The following is a 9,507-nucleotide window of genomic DNA, read 5'->3' as shown; positions in this document are numbered from 1 at the left end:
TCAGCGAATTATGCTTCATGTGTGTGCCAGCCAGGAAGATGCATTATCTGCCCCAGCTGCGGTGTTTGCCGCACACACACGGACACTTGGACACTCGGACACTCGCACACTCTGGCTGGGGCAGCACTCGCATGTACAACCAATTAGCCGATTGGGGCAGAATGAGATCGAGAGCGCACGCAGTGGCGAAAGCAGCGCCCGCTCGCTCGCTCGTTTCATAAATCAACAAAAAATTATAAAACAATCGGAATTCCAGTTGCCAATAAACGTTAATTGCGAGTACAGGACAATGTGATGTGATGGCCATGAGCGGGAATATCGATATGGATATGGATGTGGATATGGATGCACCGACACCGTCACCGACACATGGACATGGACACTGTGGACACTGTGGCAACATCCAGCAGTGGCAGCAGCAAGAACAGCAAATGCAAATTGCTGGCTAGCTGTGGAGGAACTCTGGAGCGTGTTGCGCCAATTTGCTTGGCCTGCCAACGTCTGTCAACGTCTTGGTGGCCCTTCCTGGCTGTGGCTCTGGAGCCTTGGATCAGTGGCTTCTGTGGCCTGTCCTTGTCCGGCCGATGGCAATTACATGCAGCTCACGTCCTGTCAAAGTTGAAAGATGACAAATCAACTTGACAGCCGCGCCAATTTGCATGGCCACATGGCCAGAGACAGGAGCAGAGCAGACTAGAACAGAGCAGTGCTATGATGATGATGATGCATGCCCCATGATGGGGGGCATGACGATGAACGAGATTGGTTCGAGGCGATCTGTGAGGCTTTCGCCACCAGCGCCTTGACGCCTGGCATTGGCATTGGCATTGGCATTGGCATTGGTTCGGGATTTCTGGTTCTGGCATTGTGTAATAATTGGCTGTTCGTGGAAAGCCTGATTTTGATACCGATTAATTGGATCGCTTGCCAGGCAACTGCCAGGCTGCTGCAGTCTCTCTCTCTCTCTCTCTCCTCAATTCGACTCGCTTCGTTGCCGATGATGGAATGCTACAATGCTGCATCAAAGTGTGGCTGCAACAGCAGCAACAGAGAACAGAGAACAGATTGAAGCACTGGCCATTGGAATTAGCATATTAATTTATGGCAATTGCAACCATTTCATTTACAATTCTTTCTCCGCGGTAATTGCAATTGCCGCAGAACGCTCCTCGGAGTAAACATTTTATTACCTTCGCATAAAAGCGAATTTAAATGGGCACCAAACGCCGTGGGCCGTGGGCCGTGGTCCGTGGTCCCCCGAAGACAGCTTCCGTCAATTTTATGGCCCCAGCTATAAGTGTTCCTTGCAGGAGGCGGCCAGCCCAGCAGGAGCAGCGAAGCCAAATGGAGCCGTCCCACCGCCCGCTGGGCGAGGGGGCACCAACGCCGATCGGTGGTCTCCAGTTCGCAGCAAAGAGCATTGCTGGTCCCTTGGTACCGGATGTAATGAAGACCACAAACCATTTGGTCTCCCAATATTTCATTTGCCCATTGCGATGGCGATTCCATGAGCAGACAAAAGCAGAGCAGAGCAAAAGGGTCGACTGACCCCCTGTTCTGGCAATGCAAATTTGTTGATCATCATTTTACTAGATCAGAGAGGAGGGGGAGAGGGAGAGGGAGAGGTGGAAGAACTCTGCACCGAAGTCGACCTCTGTGCGGGGTGGGGGAGTGTGTTGTGTGCTGTGAGCTGTGTTCGCATGTAACCTAAGTTATTGCCTTTTAGCGAGTGGCCTGTCGTGGTTATGATGTCTGTTTAGTGGCCCGGCCTGTTGTTTCACACGACTTTCATGTTAGCAAGTCGTTCTTCTAACAGTAAAAATCAATAAGTACCCAGCCGCTTATTATGTGAGGCTGAAACTGTGGCTCCCCGATCTTGGCTCTTGGCAGAACAGAATAGAAAAAAAACACTGAACTAAATAACTTGGCGCACCGAACATGCAGTAATCATCGTTTTACCTTGTCTAGGTCTCAGTCTCATCTGGCTGTTCGCCTCTCTAACAAGCCATTAGGCATTAATTTTAGCCATATGCACTGGACCATACCATGCCATGCCATACACCAGGGACTGCCGCAAATATGTCGCACTCAAAGAGAGAGACAGAGACAGAGAGACAGAGAGAGAGAGAGACCGCAACTGCCACAAGACTGCCAGGCACGACAAAATGGCAAAAAATAAATTAATGACATAACTTGGACGTAACACACGACTTGGATGAGAATCAAGTTTATGACTGCTGCCTCCCACTGCTCCCCGCTGCTGCTGCTGCTTGTGGGAGTGCAACAACAACAATTGGAAGCCATGAGTAGCCATGGTGGGGTGGGGTGGGGATGCGGGGTCCCTGGGGTATGCACTAATTTAGCAATGTAATTGGAACAACATTGCTCGTGCTCTCTCATATTTGCTTGACCCATGCCCTACCACCTTTCACCAAACATCAGCAGCAGCAGCAGCAGCGCGGCAGTGGGTTCAGGATCAGGAGCAGCTCCAGATGAAATATTAAACAATTTACGAGCAGCTCGTACTGGGCTTGTGTAAGCAAGAAGGAAGGCCATGGGCAGGGGTAACCTCCTTTTCGGCTCGGGGTTAAATGCACATTACAAACAATTTTGTAATCCCCAGTTAGGCAACAGAACAGAAATTTGTTTTCAAATTATTTAACTCGAGCAGCAGCGAATGGCCAATGGATGAGATGTGCCGAACCGATCCGATCCGATCCGAACCGATCCGTTCCGAGAGTGGATATGGGAATGGGTTGAGCTGAGTTGAGGCACAATGCAAGTGCAATTTACGTAAATTAAAGCAACATAATGCAAGACGTGTGGGTGGTACGAGGTCAATCCAAGGAAGCAGCCGCAGAGCTCTGTCTCTCTTCCCTGGGGAGTTGAACTGATTCTGAAAATTGCTCAGATTGAGCGACAGTCCGTGGCAGAGGCTTGACAACCTCAAGTGCCACACACACCTGCAAAAGCTGGGAAACTACTTCCAACGCGTGTGCACGTGGGCGGCCTGGAGAGCGGCTCTCATCGGTAAGCTAAAGATCCGTCTGTAAAAGTGCATAATTATTTGAATGTTTAGCTTTTGTCACACAAATCAAACGGGTCTCCAAAAGAATTTGACAACCTGTTGTCATCGAATGATGGGCAGAGAAAACGGGGCCTGGCTACTGGTCACAAAAAAAGAGTGAACAAAGTAAAAGTGAGAGGGAATTGCTGATAAGCCCGGGACACAAAGAAACAAGAAAGTCCGACAGTCCGACAGCAGAAGATTGCACTTGAAAGAAAGCCCATGAATGGCCGCAGACGACACCATCGAGATCTGGTGAGTGGTTCGAGTTAGTCGGAAGAATGACCCATACATGGCTGAAGTATTTCCCTTCTCAATTTTGAGCCGAAAGTTTGTGGCCCAAGCAGAAGATGTCACTTGGACATGAATGATGGATTTCTCTTCCCTTCAGATTGAGTTTATGAATGAAAATATAGAGAGTATAATTTACTTTCAACATCTTCCAGACCTTTTTTCGGGACTAACGTGTCGCTGCTGTCCTCGTTTGTCAGGCACTTGTCACTTTTTATTTCGGGGCCCGTGCCCTCTTTTGGGCCGTCTGCCATGTCCATCGAAACATGGCACATGGACACATGGACACATGAATACACAAATGGACGTTCACTTCTGGCCCACAGTCCCTGGCAGTCGGCATGTGGCGGACCTAGCGAAATAAGCTCTTAATTAAGCATCCGTGTCAGTTGGTTTTTGGCGTTGTTTTTCATTGTGCCATCCTTGAGCCGGAGAAGCTGGTCAAACAAAAAAGAAAATACCAAAGCGACATGCAAGTTTTGTGGCCAAAGTCTTTCGTTTTTGGCCATGTCCATGGCCCAAGTGCAAGTGCAAGTGGGTCACAGCAGCCCTCTCCCGTCTCCGCTCTCCCGTCTCCACTCTCCGTTTCTGGCTCACTGCCTGTTCGATTTTCCTGCACAACTGGCGCCTGACCAGAGTCGGCAATGGCCATGCATAAATAAATATCATACATACTCGTACATCGGACATTTGGAATCAGACATCAGCCTTTGGCATGGCCATGCCGGCATCTGGTTATGAAGTAAGGAAAACGCAAATAGAAATACGAAGGGGGAAATAAATAAAATAAATTTCCCAGCTCGTTTTATTTGTTGCTGTTGCTGTTGCTGTTGCTCTTGCTCTTGCTGTGTGAGTTTGTTTGCCTTGCTCTGGCAGTCGAGTAATTTACAATTCGCACACATGCTGTGCACTCTCCCGGTGCAGACTCTTCCACTCTTTTACTCTTCCCGCTGTTGTTGTGGCTCTTTGGAAACGAAAACGAAAATAAATGCACGTTAAGAGGAGAAGTCCTGTCATCGGTCAACGGGCCGCAGTTGTTTGATATGCCAGCCAGCAGCAATAGAAAAAGCAACAGTTGCCTTTTGTACACGAATTCGAATTGTTTCGCAAATACACTTTCAAAGGGGAGATACAGGGAATAATGGGTGCAGTTCAGCACTCATAATTGTTACTCTAGAAGCAATGTTTCAACTGAGAACTAAACCTTTGATTTATCAAGCGGGGGAAACAGAAGACAGGCTTAAAAATCTCCTAAGGTCAAGCTTTTCTCACTCGTTAGAGCTTCTTAGAAAACTCCACCACGAGTTCCCCGGAAAGAGCATCTTCTCTTCGCGCAACTGCTACTACAGCTAATTTCTCGTTTTTACTTTCAAAGTACTCTGTGAGATCTGTGAGGTTGAACATTTGCCATTTTATGGCTGCAATTTCATGGGCATGCCGAAAATCATTGGCCATCATTAAGGTCAGTTCGTGTTGGAGATTTGCGTAAGCGTAAGGTTTCCTCGCAAGTGAAATGATGCGAAGCGTCGCCACGCTCCGATGTGTGACAATTTTTGGCAATGTTTTGCCGCTGACCCCGAAGATTTCGCTAATTCGAAAACGAAAGTCCGCGAAACAAGAGAGTTTCAGCTGAGAGATGAGTCATCGGCAGCTGGAAGATCCCCTTTTTGTTGCTGGAACTTCTGTTTAGTTGTTTATGCAAATTTGAATCAAGAAGTAGTCGAGCAGAGTGCATTGAACTCTTCTTTATTCCTGAGAATTTCTCTTTTTATGCGTGCAGAACTCTACCTGTTCTACGCACCTCTCCATGAGGCATTTCTTTTTATGTGCGTGTTAAAATGTAATTAAAATAAAACTTGATCACCAAGAACCTGTTTCAAGGTTGTGGTGTGTGACACTTTCCATTTTTGTTTATTTTTATTTGGGTGTTAATGGGGAAAGCTCTGCAGCTGTCTCCCTATTCTCGGCCCCGACTGTGGCTTGGCTTTTGTTAGTGGAACACCCACAAACGCAATCAAGCGGCTACTGGATGATCCTTTCACTTTTCATCGCCTAACTGTTAAAATCGGAATATCTTTGTGGACCCCAAACATAAACATTAATCAAGAAGCAATAAAACGGCGAGAAGAAACAAAAGCTATTCTCTGGGCCTTTGTGTATTCGAATTCGTTTATCATGGTAATTTTAGCCCCAAGAATGATTTAGCTGATCCGCCACTTAACTAACCTGAGCGAGACCTGAGACCTGGCAGCTCCCTGAACGCTGAGTCGACTCTGGGTGGAGTGGAATGGTGTGGCGCGGTGTGGCGTGGCGTGGCATGGAAGATCAGTGGACTGGAGGAGGTCCAAAGTGGGCGTGGAATTCGGCTCTCAACGTCGTACAAATTAATCAACACGTAAACGAGACGCTTTGGGGGCAGATCAAAGAGAAGAGACCTTTTGTCCCAGTTGCAAGTGCACGCCCGCCCGCCCACATATGGGATGTGGCTTTCGGATGGGACTGGGACTCAGACAGGGACTGGGGCTTGGATGGGATGGCCTCCTAATGGGCTTTTTATTGGGTCACAAAGCGACGCAATTCACACAAAGGGGCAAACGGGCAGACACCTGCCATGGACCAAAATTGCATTAATTGCCTTTTAGCCTAGGAATCGTGAGTTGGCCAAAATGGATGCCTAAACGATGTTCGCAGCGAGTGGAAGAGCAGGACTCACTGAGGGGCATAGAGAGGGAAAGTTGAAGCTGCACGCGAGTCGAGGAGCCCCCTCGGAGGGATCATGACAGATCAAAGCGGCCACCAAAGGGGAAATTCTGTGTACCAAGAGGCAGCAACAAATCGCATGATTATGCTGCTGATTATGATGGGGAAAACCACATGTGACTTATGGTCAAAGACACGACTGCAAATGGTTTTAGTTCTTAATAGAGTTATGACTTGGTCTTGTTGGCCGAATTCCCTAAAATGTTAAGACCACAAAACAGCATCAACTCGTAGAAACATCAACAGAATGCAGCAGTGGATTCTGGAGCACAGTCGGGCGACAGTTTCCCAGAACTGCCAGCATTGGCGATGAGACAAAGCGATGAGCTGTGAGCCGCGTTCCCCGTTTCTGGATCAATAATGCGACAGAAATGGTCTAATGAGTAAATTAATTACTGGCCATGATCTCCCCGGACATTCTTCACTCGGTCCACACTAATTCGCAATAAAGTCTCAATTAACCAGCAAAGAGAAACGCCCCTCAAGATGACCTGAGCATTGGTCTGGTAGAAGTCTTTGAATCTAAATGGGGATGGGCATATTTATGTGTTTAGATTGTCAAACATATTCCGATTATAATCGTTTTCATAATTTTTGTGCTATCGAAACCAGGGATAATAGGGACGAAATTATTCACAAAAGTAGGCGATGGGGTTACCTATCAAAAGTTAAGTTTGCTGTACATTTGGTTTGACATTGTCTTAAATAAAGTCTAGCTGTCCAGTTGTGCAATTTTTTCGGCTGAATTCTGAGGCGAATCAGAAAATAATAGTAATTAATTTATCAGCAATTGCTTGTAAGCAAACGGAAGGAGTAAATTCCATAAAGAGTGTCTAAAGTAATGGAACACCAAAATATGGTAAGGCGAATCTAAAACCTCAAGGACCCTTCTACACTCCTTACCCGCAGAACTGTATTGAGTATATAAAGCGGCGCCAACGCGTTCTTGGCCGCGTGGAGCCGGAGGTGATGCCGAAAGTGGGGAGCGAGGGGCTCTTCATTGGTTAAAATTGAATGTGCTTGAGAAACTGGCGAAGAAAAAATACGCAGTTGACTTTTTGAAGCCCTTCAACAATCCGAATTTCTACGATATTAACAAGAATCCGCTGGATATCGGCATTATTATGAAGAGAATCGACAATCGGTACTACTCGACTCTGGCAGAGGCTGTCCGGACTTTCGAATTATACTCGATAATTACTGCGAATATTTTGCACCGTATGACGAGATCGGAAAACGTATGGGGAGAAGTCTCTTGAAAATGATGATGCATCGACCCGTGGGACCGGAGGTCCCCCTGACCAGGCATCCCCGTCTCGCCAGCCTGAAAGCGGTGTACGGCAAGACCCACAAGAGGATCGCAGAATCTGCGACATGGCAGAGCCAGTGCGAGGCGAAGTTGCGAAAGTTTCGGCTATTCGCCAGAAATCTGCAACAGCCATTTGCTCGCACTCTTCTCGGGAAGTGTTATTATTTGAAGAAGAAGCTGTCCGAGGGCCACTTTCGGACCCGTGAGCAGTTCATGGCAGAATTTCAAAGCAGCCTCCACGATTTCCGCAACCCTTGCGAACGATATTTACACAGCACAGGCTATCCGGAAATTCCCAAGAAGCCGAGCCTTGAAGAGCTAATGGATGGCTCTGGGTCAGACTCTGTCTCGGAAATGTCCTGCGACTGCGAGTCCTGCAACGACTCTAGCTGCAACTGCAGCTGCAGCTGCCAAGACTCCAGCGTTAGCTCTGACTCTGACAATGAGCCTTCAGCCAAGAGAGCTAAGTTCTAGCTCTTACGTTGACTGCCCAGGAATGTCCAAACAGGGAACATATTTATTGCGGGGGTGCACCATCTCTATGTTCCACGCTTGCACTTGTTTTTCTCATCTGTGGCATAATAAACGCTAATTAGAGATTCATTTAAGGGAACCTGAGGGTGCCCAAGTGTTGTTGATCTCGTTTATACATGTGTAAATGCAATGAAAGTGCATTGATGGGTGCACACTTAACTCCACTTTTCACTTTCATTGTAGGCGCGTAAACGTTAACAAACTGAGTGTGGGACAGGCCTAATGATGGCTCATGCAGGCTGCTCTGGGGTTTGGCCATCGATTAAACTCATTCACTCGCAGACTCCCATCAAAACAAACAAAAGCAAATAGAAATGCGGCTCGAGAGATGGGATATTCGAGATGTATGCTGGTCGAAACTCTCACTTTCCTCCATTAATGAGAACCATCTCGAATACCCTACAGAGACACAGAGAGAGGAAGGGTATCCCAAGAGCTGCCTTAAGAATGTAGCTGTCAGTGGGAGGAGCAGGGTACTGGGAACTGCCACTAAATTAAGACATTTACGACCCACTCAGATCCGAATCAATAATGAAATGGCCATGCAAAATTCTAGGCACAAAAACCGCTTAAGAGCGGGCTTAAGAGCCGCCTCGGGGAATGGGGAATGCCGCCGCAGCAGGCAACGGTAAATGGTAAATGTATCTCTGGAGGAGACTTCATGACTGCAGATACTCGACTCGAGATTAGAATGAATCATTTCCAGCATCCTAATTGAGTTGCAGCCGACCGGCCAGCCAGAATATTAGCAGACGCCTTGTCGAACTCCATGTCCACGTCCACGTCCAGGTCCATGTCTGAGCCGCTGTCTGTGTCGAGGTGTGAGACTATTTAACCGACTAACTAAGGCCAAACAGCAACGATTAGTCCCAGAACAAGACGAGGAAGTGGCTGGACCTAGACCTGGAGGATGACGAAGGGCCATTTATCACAGCGGGAGAACTGCTCGTGTCTCGTCTCTTTGGGCAAATTAACCGTTCCCCAACTGACTGACTGACTGCCGGACTGGGTGACTGAGTGACTGAGTGACTGAGTGAGAGACTAACGGGAGACATAGTGGCTGGGATCCCACTCCTGGTCTTCACTCCGCCACTTAATTGCCCGTTCGATGCCCTTCCACCACACTGAAAGTCTGAGCTCTGCCTTAAATGTAGTTCTCTGGGTCAATGCGAGCACCTGAACTAATCAGAGCCCCAGCGAGTGGGGCACGCGCCACACTTCTCTGCCAGTCTCACACTTGTCAATGATTTCCCTCGCAGTTGTCAGCTTTCACAAAATAATTCACGAATATTTCACGCATTGGCAGTGCGATTCTGTTGGGAGAATCGCAGAGGTTCGAACTGCGCCAAATGAATTCGATCTGAGAGTGACAGGAGAGTGAACCTTGGCTCGAAGGGTGCACAGTGCACGGTGCACACCCATGGATGGGTCTTTGTGTGTCTGTGAGAATTTGTACTCGAGCTGAACCTCACGTTCGATGTGGAAAAGGGTTCCATAAAACACAATGGAGCATCGCCAGTCCAAGTTCTATTGTTCTATGGCCGTG

Source organism: Drosophila subobscura, chromosome O (assembly GCF_008121235.1).
Source record: "Drosophila subobscura isolate 14011-0131.10 chromosome O, UCBerk_Dsub_1.0, whole genome shotgun sequence".
Lineage (NCBI taxonomy): Eukaryota > Metazoa > Arthropoda > Insecta > Diptera > Drosophilidae > Drosophila > Drosophila subobscura.
The sequence above is the reverse complement of the archived record's forward strand: the minus strand, read 5'-3'. Positions refer to the sequence as shown.